This window comes from Notamacropus eugenii, chromosome 2 (genome assembly GCF_028372415.1).
Source record: "Notamacropus eugenii isolate mMacEug1 chromosome 2, mMacEug1.pri_v2, whole genome shotgun sequence".
Lineage (NCBI taxonomy): Eukaryota > Metazoa > Chordata > Mammalia > Diprotodontia > Macropodidae > Notamacropus > Notamacropus eugenii.
Genome location: NC_092873.1, coordinates 186977545 through 187000334, shown reverse-complemented (window position 1 = coordinate 187000334; position 22790 = coordinate 186977545). Strand labels below are relative to the sequence as shown.

The 22790-nt window shown below is 36.8% G+C and overlaps 1 protein-coding gene across 3 annotated transcripts in view; it reads right to left on the bottom strand.

Annotated features, from left to right (window-relative positions):
• The window catches only part of SOBP (sine oculis binding protein homolog), a 228742-nt gene that overhangs the window by 202434 nt on the left and 3518 nt on the right, over nucleotides 1-22790 (bottom strand). The window lies entirely within an intron of this gene.

The following is a 22790-nucleotide window of genomic DNA, read 5'->3' as shown; positions in this document are numbered from 1 at the left end:
TCTAAGTCAAATGTGGATTCTTAACACGAATGCCTTGGATCAAGTAAAATCTCAATAAAGAAATATTTTCTTCATTGTCAATATGTAAAGTAAGACAAGTAACAAAACAAGCTTTCTTTTTCATTTTTCATTGAGTGGGAGGAGCTTTTTAAACCTTATACTCCTTTATTGGTTTACATACATAAAATTAAAATTTAGACTTCCAGAAATATTAATTTTATTGACTATATTTTCATGCTGCACAAACCCAAGGTCAGTTGGATTATCTCCTATTGCTTCATAATTCAGTTCAATTCAACAAACATTTCTTAAGCACCTACCACATGCCAGATATTGTTCTAGGTGCCCTTATGAAATGTAGATATCCTTAAAGTTAACCAGCAACAAATTTTATAATCATTATAGAATTGATTTTTCAAATTCATGCTATTAGTCAAGCAAATCTAAAATTTTACAGTCTTAGAAACTGTAAATTTCAAAACAAAATGTAAAATAGTGTGTTCTGATATTCTTTTGTGATGTGACGGATAAGTACATGATGATATAAATAAGATACCTGGCTTCATTGCCACAAACTACCACTTTAAATTTTCCTTTTAGTTCAAATGCCCTTGGATTCTGCTATGCAGAAATTAGAATTTCAGAATTACATTTTAATTTGGAATTTCTGTGCCTGAAATAATGTACTAAGGTTTTAACCAAGGGTATTCTGGTAAATATTTAGCAGCCAGCTTGGGGAAGAAAGAGGATATACACATGACCCACTTTTAAATTTAATCTGCATTATTAACATTTTCCATCATTTTTAAGTCTATATATCAACAAACAATATATCACTCTCTGATTTACACAATTTACTGATTTCTGGTATAAAAGTTTGCACAACAAATTTAACAGTTGGTTCTCAGAGCCAGTACAGGCTGGCTCCACTGCATCATTGATTCTACCTCTAAGGTGCTAAGACAACATGAGTGTTTTAGGTTTTCTTGAATTCCATGTCTTTAGATTTCAACTGGGATTGTATATAAATGAAAAGCTATTTCACTACTGATTCTGCAAAAACAAACCTGGCATTTCAAACCACCCACAGGATTTTAGACCCTTTCTTTAGAGATCTAACTGAGTCAAACTATGATTCAATCACATGCCAGTAAGTTAAAAAAAAAAAAAGAAAAAAAGAAAGAAATACACAGCATCCAACCAGCCAACATTGCTCCTACAAGAGGTTTACTCTCTTTGATGGCTGATCATTTCTACATTCTATTAATTAATTCACAAATAAGGTATGAACAATAAGAAGAATAAACCTGATAACTTCAAGAATACCTCCCCTGAGGAAATTTGTACTAAATATTTCTCTATTAAATCAGAAAAGTATTTCTTTGAGATGTTATTCTCCTTTATTATCTCACTTCTTTCACTCAACTTAGTGTCTGACTCGAGAATAAGAAGTAATGTTGCTGACCTAAGCTCACATTTTACAAGTCTCTCTCCCATCAGACAGGGAGTCAAAACTTAAATCACTAAGACATATTAAGAAATGGGAAACTTGTCTTCCAACGATTTTTAAAGATTCTTATAGTCTTCTCAAAGTAAATAAAAGTCATCAAGTTGCTCTTAGCCTGTCTGCTGTGGTATTGTGATTAAAGTAAAGCACAAAACACTGGGTCCAAACTTTTTCGAATAATGTCCACCATGGCTAACTGAAAGGGGAATGAGGCTGCCTTAGGAAATAGTGGTTCTCTCCTCACGAAAAGACTTCAGACATAGACCACATGCCAAGCATGTTGTAGAAGGAATTCTGGTTCAGATATGGGTTGGACTACATGGTATCTCAGTTTTCTTCCAACTTTAAAACTTTTCATTTCTGTAATTATATGTGGATGTCTGAGCATCCCTCCCTCCTCTGACCCAACCCAACCAATCAGTGAGCATTTCTCTTCATTTCTACCAATAGCACTTAATTATAGATTTTCTTATGCATTTATCATATTCTAATTTGCATTCCATTAATTTTTGTGCATATCTTGTCACTCCAACTAGATTTCAAGTTCTCTGTATATTCACCTCTACCAAGTATAATGCCTTGAAGGCAGTTCACATTTAATGATTACTTGTTGAACCCAATTCAATTCAAATGCACACTGCATCATAGATGCTTCATAATTGTAGAATGAATGGATGAATGAACTTTGCCACAGTTTATGGCTCCATCTAACTTCTGCAGTGGATGTATAATGCATGATACATGATTTATAGATCTGTCTTCTCTTACCAAAGAATACAAGGTACAAACCCACTCATTTTTTCAGATCCATATTTTGCAGAATATAATTCAGGATTTTTGTGATACATGGAACTTAATCTGTATTTTTTATCCCAGGTTTTTACCATTTTATTAGTTTAATTGTGGCTCTCAGATACTATAGTTTGGTTTGCAAACCAATTGACTTCATAGAGTATTTAATATGAATTTACATTTTTTCATGATTTTCAATTAACTATTAAAAAAAAATCTTTTTACCCTAATCAGGAAGATAGTGAAATTGATATGTGAGGCAGGAAGACAGCAGCTGTTACTAATAATGTTAATGAAGTCACCAGCCCCAATTGTACTCTGAAGCTGCCTGCAGGCAACAGAAGAATGCAAGGAAAGCATGGGCTTCTTAGTTAATGTCATGCTGGCCTGATATACTATAGGGATAAAGCTGGGCTTTGTGGAAAAGAAGTTGGCAAGGGAGTCAGGTGAGACCTTTCCATGGCAAAATAGTTCATCTCCAGAGACATTCGTTAGCTCAATAGTTTCCCTGTATATCGACATTTGTATTCCCTTGTGTTCCATGGATCCCTAAGGAAAAGTCCTGCTCATCGGATTGTGCTACCAACTGCTTGAGGCTACAGACACAGCATCTGCTAAAGGACTATGCAGTGATGACTCCTTGTCACAAAATTGGTGACTGTTAAATCCTTGACAACACCTTCTGAAGCCTTCCTCAATTTTCCTGGGCCTGTTTAAGTCAGAGAAAGCAAGCCCCTGGCAGAAAGAGATTAGGGTACCAGGTTACAACAGAGCACCTCCTCCCTCTTCTTAACTTTGCCACTTCAAAGCCTCAAAGGCATTATGGATGAGAATGAGAGAGATACTGCTCTTTCCCGGTTCTCTTCCTACTTGTCTAACAATTCCTTCTCAATCTCTGTCACTTTGAGAATCAGTTGATCATGAGAATCAATATCCTGCCTGCTAACTACTGATGTTCTCCAAGATTTTGTTGTTGGCCTTCTCCTCTCCTCTCTGTACACACACTCGTGGTGACTTCATTAGTGTCCACGGGTATAGGTATCATGTCTATGTAGATTTCTCATTATATATACATATACATATATATATATATATATATATATATATATATATATATATATATATATATATCCAGCCCCAATATTTCCTGGGAGCTTCAGCCCCCCATTACCTATTGCATTTATAACTAGATATCTTGGAGGTACCTTAAATATATGTACAAAACTGATCTTATTACCTTTCCCCTATGTCCATCCCTCTTTCAAACTTCTATTTCTGTCAAAGGTACCACAAAAATTCTTTTCCTAGGTTTGTAACCTTGATACCACATATCTAATCAGTTGCCAGACCATATTGTTTCTAGCTGTACAACATCTTATCTCTCTATGCACATAAATCACAACGTTAGTGCAGGCCCTTCTCACCTTTTACCTAGATTATTTGTAACTGCTTTCCCTTGCTGAAATTTTCCCCACTCCATCCATCCTCACACTTCTGTCAATGTGATTTTCCTTCATAATGTCATTCCCCTACTCAATACAACTCTCAGTCCCCAGTGAGGTTCCCTGTTGCCTCTGGGACAAAAATAGATTTTAAAGACCTTTATAACTTGGCCTCAACCTATCTTTCCAGCTTCATTATACATCATTCTTCCTTCTACACTACAATCCAACCAATCTGGACCTTCTTTCTGTTTCTGACACATGACAACTCCATCTCCCATGTCTGTGTGACTTTGTATCTGCTGACCTCAATGTCTGGAATATATTAACTTGGAAGTTCTACTTCACGGAATCACTTTTAAAGAGATTGTTTCATTCTTTTTATTTGTATCCCAAGCACTTAGCACAGTGCCTGGCACACAGTAAGCATTTAATAAGTGTTTATCAATTTATTGATTGGTTTCTCTATAGCCTTCAGTACAATAGCACTACTACTTCTAAGTCTTCCATTTTTAAAAGTCTATACTCCAAATGCAGTAAGAAGAAACACCAGTCTTCTAGGGTCAGTGTGGTCCAGTCTTTAAGATCCAGTCATGGATCTTCTGAACATACCCTCAAGTGAAGATGGCTAGAGATGGGAAGGCAGGGAGAAGAAAGAGGAATAATCTAGATTGAACAGTTACTCCGAGGGAAGGAAAAGCCCACCAGTGGAGAGTTATCATCACATTAAGATACGATTTGGATTATTTGGGCTATCACCCAAACAGAATATAGTTTCAGGGATTCTGACAAGGTAAATACGCTTTGATATCTTATAAAAGTAAATTCAACCAGCTGAGGATATTTTGGGTTGGGAGGAGGTAGTGCTGCTGAGAGTATTCAGAAAGGCCTAAACAAAGTCTTAAATGAATATTCAGAAGGGCTTCTTGTGTCTGAGAATCTTGTGGACTTAACCGGTATGACAGGTCATCATCATAGCATAAATATGGCAGTCCAGTCATTCTGACCTTAGTAACATCTCTAATATATACCCCCTTCTCTCCTCTGACATTGTCATCACACTGGTAAAGGCCCTCTTCACCTCACGCCTGAACTACTTCAATAGCCTACTGTTTGGTTGGCCTGGCTCAAGTCTCTCTTCTAGTCCATTCTCCACTCCACTTCTTCCTAAAATGCAAGCCTAACCATGTCACTCTCATGCTCAATAAATTCCAGTAGCTCCCTGTTTCCCCCAGAATCAAATATAAAATCCTCTGTTTGGCATTCCAAGTTCTTCATGATCTGGCCCCCACATTTTTTCAGTCTTCTTACACCTTACACCCCACCATATATTCTGCAATCCAGTGACACTGGCCTCCTTGCAATTTCCTGCTGAATCAGGGTGTTTTCACCGGCTGTCCCTCATTCCTGGAATGTTCTCCCTTCTTATCTCTGTCTCTTGGCTTCCTTCAAGACCCAGCTAAAATCCTACCTTCTACAAGAAGCTTTTGTGGGGTCCTTTAATTCTTTCTTCACTTAATTATCTCTAATTTATCCTGTATATAGCATGTTTGCCAAGTTTTTTTCCTTTTATCTTCCCTACTATAATGTAAGTTCTTTGAGAGCAGGGACTGTCTTTTGCCTTTCTTTGTGTCCCCAGAACTTAGCACAATGACTAGGATACAGTAGGATCTTAATCAATATTTATTGACTGATTATTAACTAGTAAGGGTTCAAAAGGAGAAATATAAATGTTTCTATATATAGATACTGAGGGAATTTGTTTTGCTTGACTATCCATATTTTTTTCCAAGAAATGTATTTTTGTGGGTTTTTCTCCCCATCAGGTAGGGACAGTAGATTTCTCTTTCTTTTTAAAATAGAGAAGTAGTAGGTTGTTACAGATGTGAAATGTTATGTGCACTTTCAAATGAGGTCATTATATTATTATTTTTAAACTAGTTTATTTTGCTACAAAAGACCTCTCACAAAATGGGAGTAATCTGTAAATGTTTGTAACATGAAACAAAACACCTCAATAAAACTAAGAGAGACAGAGACAGTGGGAGAGGGAGAGAGAGAGGTAAGAAGGAAGAAAGGTAGGAAGGAAGGAGACTTGTAGGTTAGGATGCACTGAAGTCAATCAAAAATGCAGAACCCCTAATTTAGGAGAAGGCAGTGGACTATACCAACATAATTGGCAAGACCTTTGTAGTCTCTAATGATAACCTATCACAGGATCAGTGGTACGTTTATCCCTGACCATGACTAGAGCTTGAAGACTAGACCACAGTGACCCTAGGAAAACAGTGTTTCTTGTTACTACCTTGGAGTATACATTCTTAAAATGGAAGGCTTAAAAGTAGTAGTGCTACTGTACTGCAGGCTATAAGGAAACCAATCAACAAATAGGTAAACATTTATTAAGTGCTTACTGTGTGCCAGGCACTATGCTAAGTGGTGGGGATACAAATAAAAAGAATCAAACATATACCAGGGGTATGTGATGAGATAGGGGCACCCTTCTTCCTCAAGAAAGGGAAAGGAAGAGGGACCAGTCTTTTTTTATTTTTTTTACTTTTTAATGTTTAACAATCACTGCCATACAATTGCGATTTTATCCCCCCCACCTTCCCCCCACTACCCCCCTCCCTCCCCACAACCTCATACAATTCTGTATAGATTCTACATATACTTTCCTATTGAGTATATTTTCACTATAGTCATGCTATGTAGTCAGACTAAGATAAATGAAAGAAATCGTATAACAAATCAGAACATGATACACAAACACATACACATACACAAACATGATCTGCTACATTATGTGAGTGACTTCCATATTTCTCTCTCTGAGTGTGGAAGGCATTTTGCCTTGAGAACCACCTTTGGGATTTTTTTTTTTTTATAAGAAGTTTTTGCGTTATTACAAAATTCCAAGTCTACCAGAAAAAACTCTCACGCACTGTGGTCGTTGCTGTGCATAAAGTTCTCCTGGTTCTGCTCCTTTCACTCAGCATCAGGTCATATAAGTCCTTCCAGGCCTCTCTGAAGTCTTCTTGTTCATCATTTCTTATGGCACAATAGTACTCCATTACATTCATATACCATAATTTATTCAGCCATTCCCCAATTGATGGACATCCCCTTGACTTCCAGTTTTTGGCAACTACATAGAGTGCTGCTATAAATATTTTTGTACATGTGGGACCCTTTCCCATTTTTATGATCTCTTGGGGATACAGTCCTAGTAGCGATATTGCTAGGTCAAAGGGTATGCACATTTTTGTAGGGACCAGTCTTAAAGAAAGAATATTGTTACTACAATCAGAAAAGCAAGGCAGTTGATCTGTGGAATAGGAGGGCAGCATCTGCAACTATTAGCTCTAACAAGCACATTTCAGGCCTCTTCTGCTCTAAGGCTGCTTGGAGGCAGTAGACAAAAGTAAGTATAATCCTGGTCTGGAATGGTGATAGCTATGGTGATAGCACTATGCATTTTCCAAGGAAGACAAGCAAGACAGATCTTCTAACACAACAGCAGGACCGTGGATATATGGATGACTTTCCCTGAGTCCCTGTCTGTATCTTTGTACTATCTTACATCATAAGTCCCTGAAGAAAATCTTAGATTTGAGTTGAACTGCAGACTACTTGGGTTCTCAATTGAGCCACCAACAAGTGTTAAGCACACTGAGTTAGGCACTAGGGATCCAAATACAATGAATTTAACAATCTCTATTTATAGGGAATTTATGTTATAATGGAGAGGACATTACATTGCAATGGATGGGATATATAAGTACATCTAATAAACAGAACAAGAATGAATGCAAAGTTGTTTACTACAAGATAATTTGGAGGGGACAGTCATAGCAGTTAGGGCAAAAGACTAGGGAAGAATTTATGTCAAAGTGGTGCTTGAGATGTCTTGAAGGAGGAGAGGAAGGCAGAGCTGAGGAGGTAATAATATATCAAAGGGCAAGACAGTGATAACCTATCAGATCTTTGGTAAATTTATCCTTGATCAAGACCTTTCGAGCCCTTCCCTAATTTCTTGGGCAGAGCTATGTCAAAGGTAATGAGACCTCTGCAGTCCATGATGATGGGACCCTAGCAATGCCGATGGAAGCAAGGCATTGTATTTAAGGCTGAACATTCCCTCATATCATAAAACACAAAAACACATACCTCTAAATGTTTCAACATGGAAACCATAAATCTGGAAGTAAAAAAGTAAGCTTGATAAAACAAGGTGAGCTAAGTGTATAGTATTGAAGCTGGTTGTAATCACACTCAGATATGCTGCACATAATGAAGAAAGACCCAAGCCCAGACCTTCTGCATTTTCCTAGCAGGAGCTTCAACTCTTGGTTCTGAATGGGCCTTATACTAAACTGAACCAAAGCAAGAAAATACATTCTTGAAATCTGTTGGTCCTCAAGGTTGAAACTCAGCAAGCAAAATAATAATAATAGCTAAATGGGAGTTTTATGGTTTACCAAGTATTTTCCTTACGACAGTACTGTGAGATAGGTATTTTAGGAATTAGCTATCACCAGGTATATGATATATTCTAGGGTTTCTATATGAAAAAATGGATTTAAATACAGAAAGTGATATTTAGGCTCAACATAAGGAATCACCACTTAAATAATAATAAAAACAAGTTATTGTGCCAAGAGAGATTACAGAATTTGCTTCCCTATGACACATACACCACTCTACTTTGTATGGCTTACATCCAACTCATTTAAGTCAACACATAATGTTTGATGGCAAACCTAATGTACAGAATCCTATGCTGAGTTCTATGAAAGACTCATAGATAAATAAGACAGAATCCCTACCTTCAATCAGCTTAGCATCTAGTAGAGGAAAACAAGCATATAAATAACTGTACTAAGGCAGAATATGATGTGTTGTAAAAGGTAAAAAGAACAATAGGGGTTCACAGAAAGGAATGTTAAAAACCTGCTTACAGGGAATGAAGGAAGTCTTTTCAGAGAAGATAACTTTTGAGTTTGACCCTAAATGATGGGTAGGTTTACAAACTGGGAGAAGGGACTCTAGGAAAAAGGAACAAAAAGCAGAGACAGGAAAGCATAGGCTGTATATCAAGGAAACAGAACAATCTAATTTGTCTGGAGTATCCCTGCAAGAATGAAAGTAGTAAGAAATATGTCTGTAAAGATAGGATATTGCTAGATTGTGCAGGTCCTTGAATGCACTGAATTGCACTTGACTGCTGAATTTTACTTTCTTTTTAAGGCAATGAAAAGTCTTTGAAGACTTTTGATTGGGGCAGTGACATAATGTAAGGCAGGATTAAATGACTTCCTGAAGTCCTTTCCATCTCTAAAATTCTATGAAATTAAAGGATGCCATAGCTCTTCCATAGAATCAGAAGCATTCCTGATAAACCCTTTAAGAAATGCCTACTTATACTGGGCAATCTAACCCCACAGTCACCAGCATGCTCCATGAAGATATAGAAATGTCCATCTAACACTGAATTCTGAAGGTGCAGATGTATAGATTCATAGGATAGCTGAAATACAGGAGGATTAACCAATACTTGGGAGAAAATCTTGGACTTCATTGTCACTAAAAGAAGATCTAGAAAATATTGATAATTATCTATCCATATCAATCCATATACCTATATCTCTATAAAATCTGAGTAGTCCTTAAAAATTGTCTCATTTGGAGAGCCTATCCTTTCTTGCAACAGGCTGTCTCTGTTCTAGAAATGCTTTCTCCTCCATTCTAGAATTCGTTCACTTCTCCATAACCTTCTATACCTGAAACTTCTCTGCCCCAATCAACCTCACTAATTGGTGCCTCCCTCCATGTAACATTAGAGGGAGTAAATTATTCTATAGTACCTGAAGAAGATGCTCACCCTCCCTATAAAATGCCTGGCCTCAGTGTCTTTGACTACTGTTCTAGGAAGTGATATGGTCTACTATATTTCAGTAAATGTCAATACTCTATCACAGGTTATCAGAGGAACATAGCTTTAGAGAATTAGAAGCCAAGTGGTCCAACTCCCTCATTTTACAGATGAGGATACTGAGGCACAGACAGCCTAAATGATTTGTGTAGGATCATACAGCCAATATCTTAAATAATATTGGAACCTAGGTCTGCCTGTCTTCAAGTCCAGTCCCCTGTCCACTACATTATGCTGCCTCAGTTTGGAGATGATGACTTACAGCTCCATGTCATTGATGCCCTGAAGGAGGAGATAAGACCTTAGCCAACTCTCAGACAGAACCTGGGGGCACTCAAACCAAAGAATAGCCTCTCCAAGGATCACTTTCTTCCTCCTCTTCCCATGGTGCATAGATGTCCAATGGCCATTTGGGTTTCAGCTTTCCCTTGTTGCCTCTGACTTTCCCCTGAGGTTCCCATGCCCAGGTGTCCCCTGAATCCACAACGCTTCTTTTGTGTGAGGTAAAATCCAAGCATTAAAAGGGCTATTGGTATCAGAATTTTAGACTTTTTTCCAAATGTTTCTAAATCCCCAAAACAGATTGGGATGATATTTATCAAGACCAACATATGTATCAAGGGAATCTGTGATAAAGTTATGGGAAGGGAATAGACAGTCTTTTCCAAACAATATTTTATAGGAGATCACACCTTCACGGTTACACAATTGACTGAAAGGTCCAGAGAATACAAGATCCCACTGTGTTTATTTTTTGTTGACTACATAAAAACATTTGATTCAGTAGAACAAAATGTTGCCTTAAAAGATCTCCCCTAACAAGATATTCTCCAGGTTTTTTTAAAATCATATAAAATTCCTGGAAGGATGTAACAATAGAAATAACTTTGTTGGACAAAATGATTCTTAATATCAAATAAAGCATACTTTCTACTACAACTGTAAAGGAAGAGACTGAGCACAAAAGGAAAAGTCCTACCAAAATATTTACAGCAGACATCTTTCGTGGTAGCAAGGAGTTGTTCAAAGAGTAGATGGCCTTTGATTGATACATAAATGTAATGGAATATTACTGATTCTATAAGAAATGACAAATATGATAAATGCAGAAACACATAGAAACATATGAACTGCTGCAAAATGAAGTAAGCAGAACCAGGAGAACAATATATAATACAACAAAGTAAATCAAAAGAATAATAACAAAACAATTTAAATTAAATGCTGAAAAATTATAATGACCAAACGACCTCAACGAAAAAACTAAGCCTCACTTCTTCATAGGGATGAGGGACCATGGGCATGGAATGATGCATGGGCCAGATTTTTTTTAATATGTAGGTTGGTTTTACTGATTTTTTTTCCCTCTTTTTTACTCTTTACCTTAAAGGATAGGTCTCTGGGAAAGGCAATGGCAGGAGAGATACAGTGGGAGAGGAAGGCAATGTGAAGACAAAAGATATCAATAAAATCACTTTTTTAAAGAAAGCGTGGAATCCAAATCAAAATGGGATTCCCTGGAGAGGGTAACATTCTCCAAATGCTCCTGTTTACGGATGACATTGTTCACATTCCATTAAGCCCCAGAACATTGAAGAATCTCTTCAATGAGATCTAAAATCAGTTAAAAGTGTTTGACCTAACTGTGTGCAGGAAAAGTAAAGTGGATGAAGAACAGCTATTGTTCAGACTATGCTGTATAGATGGACAGCCTTATAGAGCACATCCAGCAGTATATGTGTATGGAGGTATAATTTGTGCTGATTCTGTGACAGGATCACACACACACACACACACAGCAGCCACTAAAGACAGAAAATGAACTGGGCCCAGAATTGAATAGAAGTAGGTGAACAGGTGAGATTGCCTTTGGAAAATTACACAGTGCTTTTAATGATCCTGAGCTACTTCCTGAAACAGAGTCCCATCTTTTTAACATCAATATTCTTCCAATGTTTTACATGATTGCACATGTATAACCTATATCTGATTGAGTACTATCTCAGGGAGTGGAGGAGGGGACAGAGGAAGGGAGGAATTTGAAACTTGAAACATTTAAAAATATGAAAAATTGTTTTAACAGGTAATTAGGGGGGAAATATGTGTACTAAAAAAATATTCTTCTAGTGATGCTGTATGGCTACAAGCCATGGAATATGACAGTCTCTAAATAATCAAAGATATAGGTTATTCAAAGAACAAGGGAGAGGAACACTGGGGTTGCAACATATTACCACCAATGAACTTGTCAGGAAAGTGGTATAAAAAGATCTCAGTGGAGAGATACATGAACCGGAAAAGGAAAGGTGCCCACCATAGAATTCAAGTGCAGAATAACTATATAGTCTACAAATGCCCCATAGGAATCCACCAAGTAGGTAGGTAGGTAGGCCATGTACATATTGCATGGGATTCATGGGAAGATAGTATAAAAAGAGGATGATGCAATCAGCACCATTCGTGGAAAACACATTGATGAGATCAGAGATCCATTGAAGTATCAGTGTCAGAAATGAAATATTTCTTAAAAGAATGTTATTGTACTTTATATCTGTATAGCAGATGAGATCATATTTGTAAAGCACTCAACACAGTGCCTGGCACACAGTGGGCACTATTTTATCCCCTCCTTAAACTGTGGGTCTCGACCCCATATGGAGTTGCAAAAAATTTAGCAACAGTAAAAGGTTTCTGAACATGCAACAACCAAAAATTAATTAAAAATCAAACACATAATGAATCCTAGGTGTTTCTGGAAGTCCTGGCCCATCTTGCATCCTGCAGCTCCACTGTAGCCTCAGTATGCCAAAATTCAAAAAGGGGTTACAAGTGGAAAAAGTTTGAGAAGCCTTATTCTAAAGCACTTAGCCCTGTACCTGATAGTAATATAAATATAAACCAGTGGACTGGTTTACCATTTCCTTCTCCAGCTCATCTTATAGATGAGGTAATTGAGGCAAACAGGGTTAAGTGACTTGACCAGGGTCACACAGTTAGTAAGTGTCTAAAACTGGATTTGAACTCAGGTCTTAGTAAATAAGACTGAATAAATAAATAGTAAATAAAGTAGTAAATAAATGCTTGTTTCCTTCCTTCTTTCTTCCCTTCTCTCCTTCCTTTCTTGTATCCTTTCTTTTTTCTTGTTTTCTTCTCTCCTTCCTAATTTCCTTTTAAGTTTTAAAAAGTCCATTCTCATGTATGATCACATTTGATCCTTACAATAAACTTTGAGGTAGGCACAGCAAGTGGAGTTATGTTTCTTCAGTTAAGAAAACTAAGGCTCAGAGAGCTCAAACAGCTTGCATGAAAGGTCACAGCAAGTTAGTGTCAAAGCCAGGACTAACACCCAGATCTATGAACTTCTATCACGCTGGCTTCTCCATTGTATCACACTGTACAACACAGTTCAAATATATGCTTAGTCCCTTATGATAGCATACGTAATAATTCAAATTTATATTGAGTTTTAAGCTTTGAAAAATACTTTACGTGTACTGTTATTCTATTCTATTTGGGCAACTAGTTGGCACACCGGGCAAGGAATCAGAAAGACCTGAACTCAAATCCAACCTAAGATACTTACTGTGTGACCCTGGGCAAGTCACATAACCCTGTTTGCCTCAGTTGCCTCATCTAGAAGATGAGCTGGAGAAGGAAATGGTAAACCACGCCAGTATCTTTTCAAAGCAAATTCCAAATGGGGTCACAAAAAGTTGGACACAATAGGAAAACAACTAAGCAACAAATGCAGAGCCTCCCATGTGATCAGTGGCTAGAAGACCCAAAGGGGTAGGTGTTATAAAGGATAAATATCACTAGAATGTTCTTATTATAGACACGAAGTTAATTCTCAAATCAGGATATGTCTATCATTGGACTTACCCTGTTTTCAATTTTATTTATACTTAGTACCCATTCTATTAAGTAATTGCTTTGCTGACAATATCGAATACTCACTATACCTAATCTTCTTAATTGTGATTTGTTGATATCATAATTCCATCTGCTTATTTTGGAACTCAAACTACTTAGTCAGCACACTATATTCAGATTTCTATCTCCATCCCCAGCTCCAGGTAAACTCTAAGAGAGAATAAACCAAGCATAAGTCTGAAGGAGTATGAAAGATGATTGTTAAATTTTTTCATGTGAGCACTTAAACTTCAGAAATTGGCAAGTGCTACAAATCTGGACTCAATTTATTGTTTTGTTCATTGTCTGGACTTAAGAAGGTGATAGAGAACATGTTGATCATGTAGGTTAAACTTTAAAAGTATCATGTTGTTGAAGATCTGGTTGTTAAATATATACCAGCACACTGCTGACAATAAGGAAAAAAGAGACAGGAAAGAAAAATGCCCAGCTATCCAGTTCTTCCTATGCTGGGTTTTCATAACTGATATTTTTGTTTCTTTTTTTTTAAAGTTAATTTCCAGGATGTCAAATATCATATATACAAATGTAAATACTGTGTACTTTAAAAAGCACAGTATGAATTAATTTTACATTATCCATCCTGCTATTTGCTTCTGTATGGATAGATAATTGAGAATGTATAGCACTTTGAAAATAATAATTACTAATCTCAAAATACATCTGCAATGCATATACAAAATCTTCAAGATGGTAGCCTCCTAATTGACCTCCTCACTTCTAGTCTCTGTCTTCTCCAATACATCATCTACTTAACTGCCAAAATCACCTTTTTCTTAAGGCAACGATCTGACCAAATCATTCCCATACTCAAAACCTTCAGAAACCTCTGAAGATTGCCTCTGAGATAAAATACAAATACTAAATCCAGCATTTAAGGTCTTCTATACTCTGACTTCTGCTTAACTTTCCAGCCTTAATACCACCTCCTTTGAGAACTCCATATTCCCAACCAACCAAATCATTAGTTATTTCCTGAATTCAACATTCTAGCTTCTACCTCCATGTATTTACACAGGAAGTCCCCTACACCTTTTATTTTTGCCTTTACATCACCAATACGTAACATACTACCTGGTACATGGTAGGTCAAATTTAATTAATAGATCATTATTTTTGACAATACCTCCTCCAGGATGTCTTTCTTCATCATCTCCCCTTAGTTTTCTGTCACTTCACAGGGACTTACACAGTATTTCCCATATTTCTCCTGTTTGTATTGGTCCAGCTAGGTGGCACAGTGGATAGAGCTCTATGCCTGAAGTCAGGAAGATTCATCTTCCTGAATTCAAATCTGGCCTTAGACACTTATTAGCTATGTGACCCTGAGCAAGTCACTTAATTTTTTGCCTCAGTTTCCTTATCTGTACAAGGAACTGAAGAAGGAAATGGTAAGTCACTCTAGTATCATTGCAAAGAAAACCCTAAATGGAGTCATAAAGAGTTGGATAGGACTGAAAATAACTAATCAACAGCACAAATATATGCATGATATGGATACAGCATACACCCCTCTGATTAAAAAACAAACATTTATTAAGCACCTAATAGGTGCAAAATACTGTGCTAGGCACTGGAGATATGAGAATTAAAGATAATATTATCAGTCCTCAAGGAGCTTACAATCTAATTGGGAGGGAGGTCAGAAAGAGTGGACACACAAAGAAGCATGACTCAAGGTAGAATGCTGGGGTTCAAAGTAGAGATACATACAAAGTGCTCTAGGAAAGTATGTGAAGGAAGAGAAAACTTTCAGGTGGAGGGATCAAGCAAGGCTTCATGGACCTGAGCTAGACCTCAAAGGAAGAAAAGTATTTCCACACAAATAAAACATTTCTGGCATAAGTCATGAGAAATGGTCTACATTAAAACACACAGGCAGCAAACTGTAGGTGTTTGAAGACTAGCTGGAATTCTAGCATGACCTGAATGTAGAATGCATCAAAAGGAATAATGTGAAACAGGAAGGCTCCTACTATGTGAATAAGAGTGATATGTGAAGTATACAAATAATGTTAAAGGAGAGTCTTTGAGGCGTCTCCTCTAAATTTTGTAAAATATTAATAGGTACCACTTATATGAGAGGCTGCAAGGTGGCTAATGGATAGAGTGCTGGGCCTATCTGGCCACAGACATTTAGTAGCTGAGCAAGTCACGGAACTCCTACCTGTCTCACTTCTCTCATTTGTAAAAATGAGCTGGAGAAGAAAATGGCAAGCCCCTCTAGAATCTTTACCAAGAAAACCCTAAAATGGGGTCAGAAAGAATCAGACATGACTGAAAACTACTAAACAACAAAAGTAAAAACACTTATATAGTTCTCTAGGGTTTGCAAAACACTTTAATCATATTATCTCATTTGATCCTCACTCCAACTCTGGGAGATAGGGGCAATTATTGTCTTCAGTTTAAAGTACCTTGCACAAGGTCACCCAGTTAGTAAGCATCTGAAATCACATTTGAACACACATCTGAAGACATGTCTTCCTGACATCAGGACTGGTACTTGATTCATTATCACCTTGATTCATTACCACCAACCCAGGTTCTCGATCTACTCTAGAACCCCTACTGTAGGGGTTTAACCTGAAATAATCATAGATTTAGAACCTGAAGTGACCTTCAAGGTAATTTAATAGGCCCAGAAATATTGCAACTTATCCAAAATTACACAGGTAATGGCACAGTCAGGATTCAAACCCAGATACTTTGAATTCAAATCCAGTGCTTGTACTACTGCATCATAACTAATGAATGGCTGCTAAATTTAATTATTCATTTTGTAAGCATTGAACTGGTGTAAGAACATAAGCTCAGACAACACTGAAACAATAAGTTGTCTTTTCCAATCGTAACCAATATATCTACTCCTTTGAGTTAATATTTTTCAACATAATAACCTATAAAATAGAAGAGAGAATTTTCAAAGCCTTATAAGGTCATATCTCTGATCTTTATCCTAATGAGGAACAAAAGCAAGGATAATTTTAAAATTCTCTCCTCCCCCTTCTCTCCTCTCCCCTCTTCAACCCAGTTCACATGAAATGTCAGTCTATCTACCCAGACTACTTGATAACAAAATACATCATTATTCTTATGCCCCACAATGACCAATATAGTACTTCCAAACAATCAGTGAGCATTTAAGTGCCTAGAATGTGAGAGGTGCTGGATACAGATATATCAAAGAGTGTACATTCTATCAGAACAAATAAAACTTGGCAACAAATTTGAATGGGTTCTCAAAGAGTAATGAAATGTAAGTTCTAGCAAACTTCAGAAAAGTTCTTTTGGGATTTGGGTTAGGGGTAATCTCAAAATATGAAGATGAGAAATATCTACATGTCAATAAGAATAAAGAGGAGCCATGGATTACAAAATATGACCTCAGAATCTCTGCTGGCATATCATAGAAGTCTATGAGGCACAAATTGTAAGCATCTCAAAAAGAAAAGAAACTCATAATCCTGTACAATTTAAGAAGTAAGAAAAATGCAATTGTGCCTACTAATTAAAGTTGTATCCATAATATGATAATGGACAACTTCCTGGAATGTGATCAGATTTGACATCACAGAAGAACCTAGCTTTTCAATGTTGTTCTAAAAAACCACAAAAGAAATACCAAGAGGAAGTAAAGAAAATACCTGAAATCCAAAAACAAATGTTGTTAGGGGAAAAATTCAAAGAAATGAGCAAACAAAAGAAAAATTTTGAATTAAGAAATGAAGCAATATTATGAATTATAAAAGGCAGAGACAAGGATGCCAAAAAAACCCTCAAACTATGCCAATAGAAGCACTGGAAATCAAAACTACAATTTTCTCAAGACACAACAAAATGGATCGCACTGAAGGAATTAAAGAAATAAAATTAGCAAAAATATCACAAGTTGAAATAACGACAGAACGGAGCACAACTAAGAAATCTCAGCACAAGATGAATGAAACAAGTTCAAAAAAATAATAATCCATTTATATCATACTTTATAGTGTAAAGCACTTGTAAAATGCTTCATCCATAACAACCTTGCAAGGCAGCTAGAAAAATATTATTGTTATTGAGTCATGTCCAATTCTTATCAACCTCATTCTTGGCAAAGAGTGGTTTGCCATTTCCTTCTCTAGCTTATTTGACAGATGAAGAAACTGAGGTAAATAAAGTTCAGTGACTTGCCCAGGGTCATACAACTAGTAAGAGTCTGAGGTTGAATATCTGAACTCAGGAAGATGAATCTTCCTGACTCCAGGTCCAATGTACTATACTGTTCCACCTATATTATTACTTCCTTTTTTAAAGATTTGAAGAACTGAGGCCCTGGGAGTTTGTGCCACATTCATTATCAGGAATCTAGCAGTTTTAGAGATTAAGAGACATGCTCATGACCACACAGCCAGTAAATGTCTGAAGTAGATTTCAAACCCACGTCTCTTCATTTCTAATTCAGAGCTCCACAATCCATTATGAAGTCTTGTTTGAAAATTTTATGTCTCCTCCTCAACCTCCATTTCTAAGGACTGACATTGATGACGATCAGGTACCATTTGACCTACTATTAGAGGTGAAGTAACTGAATATGCAAAAGGGATTAAGAAGCTTGTCTAAAGTTTCAGAGTGAATTAGTAATTGAACTAGATTAGAATAGAGTTTCTGACTGCATTCTCAGGCATAGGTCTGGTTCTGAATCTATGCTAACCCTCTCAAGTCTGACTCTGTTTTACTTATTTATATTTGATAATGCTGCTGCCCAAGATGAGACTATGCCATTAGAAATTTTTAAACAGTGAAAAATAAATCAGTTGGGATTTCATTTTGTTTCATGTTTCAGTTTTCACTTACTATACAGTGAAGCTTCTGATAAAATTGGCCAGAATCTGTTCTGAGGAAAAACAAGTTAAGAAAGGGGTAGTTTCTCCACAGAAATGTTAACTTTGGATGCTGCCCTTGTTGCTTTTGCTTTGAGTTAGACTTTCCAACGAGAAGCACCTTGAAGGGGCAACTAAGTGGTAGAGTAGATAGAGCACCAGCCCTGAAGTCAAGAAGAACTGAATTCAAATCTGACCTCAGATCCTTACACTTACTGTGTAACCTTGGGAGAATCACTTAACCACAGTTGCCTCAAAAAGAGAGAGAGTAGCCCTTTGAGGGCTCTCTCTTTGCTAATATGTGGTGTCTTGTTGTCTTTATTAGAATTATTGTTATAACAAATAATGTGACAGTGACAAAAACTGAACTGGTCTGATGGTACTAAAGTTCCATATATCATCATGCTAATAAAAGCAACTTGGGTCTGAACTGAGAATGAAAAGAAGGCATGTTCTCTTGCTCTCCCTGGTACCTGGTGTGAATGAGTTTGATATTAGTACTCTGAAACCTTAATTATATACTCATGCAAATAAAATCCATGTTTCCAGAGAATAAGGTCTCCTTTATCAATGCTCTTAAATTCATAAGTAAAAGGTTGGAAAGGATCTTTCAACTCTAAGGCCATCCAGTACAACACCTTCACTTTACAGATGAGGTAACTAACGTAAAGGAAGATGAAATAACTTGCCTAAAGATGCCATACACACTAGGTGCTTAATAAATGCTTTTTGAATGAATGAATGATTTACTGCTTCTCTAAATATTTTGTTGTGGCATGTAGCAGACAGTCATGTCTCACAAGCTTTGATCTGCTGTCGGTGCATCCAAATGTCCTGAAAGGGTCAAATAAATTCTATGAAACTGAAAGCAGGGCCTCTTGGTAATTCTGTAGCTGGAATGGCAGGTGTGCAGCTGTGTACAGCTGTAAGCTCTATCACACACAGCTGCTGGACTGAACTCAAAATCACAAAGATCTGTTACATTATTCTCCTGTCCTTGCCAAAAACCCTTGGACTTAAAGCAGTGCAGAATTCCACAGACCTTTGGTTATGTAAGAGATATTAATACCCATCCATCTTCAGATCCTAAAATATATGTTCAGGATCTCTTTCTGACCTCCTTTGGGTCCCTTCTCCTTTATCTGTTTTCCTAGATATTGTTTATTTAGCATTTCAAATAAGGATGATTAATTTTTTTCTTATGTCATCTTATATTTATATTATATCTTATATTTCTTTCAGAAAAAGCCTTCAATACTCATTGAATTGAAATTGCATGTGTAACTAGTTTGCAATTCTGCGGTGGAAATGTTTAGACTTTGTATTTTTATTATCTACCTTCATGTATTAATACTACTATTGATATTAGACAGCTAAAGAAAAATATTTCCACCAAATAATAAAGGCTTTCAGTAAAGGATACATTTCATTAGAGCACAGGAGAAGTCTGACCTTTCTAATAGGACAGAATTTTCCCCTGTGCCCCCTTCCATTTAAAAATTCACTGGTGCTCACTGACATGTATGTCTTTTTTCAGGGCTTGTTTTTTTTTTCCTCTCTCTCCCTCCTTTTTGCAGAAGGAAAAAAAAATCTATGTTACCTCCTCTTTTCTATGAGCCTTTCACACAAGGGGAGCAGGCCTTGGCTCCTCAGAGCAATGCTTGGCAAACTCCAAGGCAGGAAACGCAGAAAGGAACGAGTCTGTCAGACTCATTTTCTTTTAGTTCAAATGTTTATTTCAGATTCTGGAGGAAGTAGAGTGGTTCCTTTCCATTTCCTTGTCTCTGGGACCCACGAGTTGGATGAAGCTTAGACATCCACACCACATCTCAGAATGTGCCCACCATTACACTTAGACAGAAATGGAAACTTTTCAGAGGATCCCTAATACAAATGCAGCCAAATACATGTATATGTCTCTATATATGTCTATATGTATATATCCCTTCCAACTAAAATTCTAGGATCCTGTATCTTCCCAGTATTGCCACCTTTGACTGATCCACTTTGAGTAGAATTTAAGCAATGTGGATGCAAGGACTATTTCACTTTTGTCTTTGAATACCTCTCTAACCCCACTTCCCCAGAAGCACAATGTCTAGCTCAGAGTAGGTACTGGATAAATGTTTGTTGAATGAGATTAAACTGAACTGAGCTGAACTGAGTTCTCATGTGGTATGGTTGCAGTTTATCAATGGCATAACTGGGATTTATAAATGGCAATCCATGATTTTACTGCCATATACTACAACCAGGTCTTGAGACCTAGGACATGACTTTACTTTGGCTTCTCCTACATACCATATGATTACACACTCACTGCTACTGCTCATTTGAGGAGGATTGATAAAAGGTGTCTGCCACAACTGAAATTTTGGACTAAGCCATCTCAAAATACATCTCATTTCCCAGGCATCTCAGACCAACTGAGTCTGACACCAGGACAGGATTTCCATGGTCACATCTTTAATATGTTCATTTTATTTTTATTAGCAAGTGGTTTTTAAACTTACAACCACTTTAACTTCTCCCACTACATCTCCCTTCCCCCATTTAAAAAATACAAATCAACCAAGGGTGCTCTATACACAAACTATGGTGTCTATATCAAGGCTTTTACATCTTGACACAGCTCCTTCTTTCAACACCAAATTGGGAATGTTAGAACCCAAACTGGAGAACCTCCTGATGAGTTTACAACTAAACCCTAACAGATGGACCTGTCTTAAGCTGTAGGCATCAGGAATGAAGCCCAATTTTAGATACAAATTACTTACTGAGAATATTTATAGACAGCAAATTCTTTGGGCACAAGAGACAGACCTCTGAAATTTTTAACACAGATTAATCTGTAGTTTTGCAATTGATAAAGAAGCCAAATATTGCAAATGCATTAATTAGTTTTGAACAAGAGTTTCCAGGGCAAGGTGTTTGATCTAATCATTTTTAGCTTTCTCCCCCACGCCCCCAAAAAAATAGTTACATTGCATGAAAATCTGATCCAATCAATCTAATCATCTCTTGGATAGTTTGGGTCATATCAATGTATAACAGTCATGGTTCACAGTCAAGTGTTTGGTGAATTCTATGCAACCCAGCTGATGGAATGCTTTAGCTGTCATATACACCCAAAGTGTCCCAAAAATCTTAGTGCAGTTTGCTAGCTATTTATAACACATATATGTACATGTACACTGACAGATTTTTGAAGAAAGTTTTCACTATACAGGCCATAGAGAGTAGCCTACTAAAACCTAATCAGTCCTTAAATGTATCAGATATCCCTACAAATAAATATCCCAATTTTATATCATGTGAGATCGTTTATAACATGCTAACAAGAAACAATGTTTGATGTGATCCCAATATTTAGGAACCAGAAGTAGAAGAGAACCAGATTTAGAATCAGAAAATTCTGGGTAAGTTGGAAGCTCTGCTTTTCCATTTACTAGCTGTGTGACCAGGGGCCACTTCTCTGAATCTCAGTTTCTTCATTTGTTAAATGAAGATATTGGCTTTACTTTGCAGAGTTGTTAAGAAACTCAAATCAGAAAATGTATGCAAAAGTACTTAACAAACTTACTACACAAGTAAATTTGAGGTATAATCTCAGAGTCATCCTTTTTAAAAATTTTCTTTATTCTAGGAAATATTTAAACAAGGAATGCCATTCATAGACTATAAGAAAACAACCTGAATTCATTTTTTTAATAATGAGCATAAAAATATAAGAAGTAGGATGAAAGGAAGAAGGAGGAATAGAAAGAAAAGATAAAGAAGGAAACATTGTAAAGGTCACAGAGAAATAAACATTTCTGTTTGAATATATTTCTATCCAAGTACAGTATAAACTGCAGTCATGTGCTTTTTGCACACAGAATTGTATTGTATCAAATTTAAATTTGTTACAGCTGTCATGTACATTAGTCTAGTGATAAGGAAAATGTAACTTAATATCTGATATAATGAAACAGCGACCACCATTAGCTTCCAGCTATATTAAAACCAGGCTGTTAGTGACATTGCTGGTGTCATGTGAAAACCTCAGATTCTGTTTGTCTTCTCTAGCCATCCTCGAGCAAATATATGACTATATCAAACAGAAGATCTTGAAGGAAGTCTCTGTGATGAGGTAATTTCGTTGCTCATTCACAGTGCCTTGCATTTGCTGTACTTAAAATAGACACTTGTACCAATAGTCTTTTTATTACCCGAAGGGGGAAAAAAATCACATACACACCAGTCCTTTTTCTTTCTGCCCGCAAAGGGAAGCAACTCGATCCAGCGAGGGCTGAAACCTGAGTAGGTCACTGTAC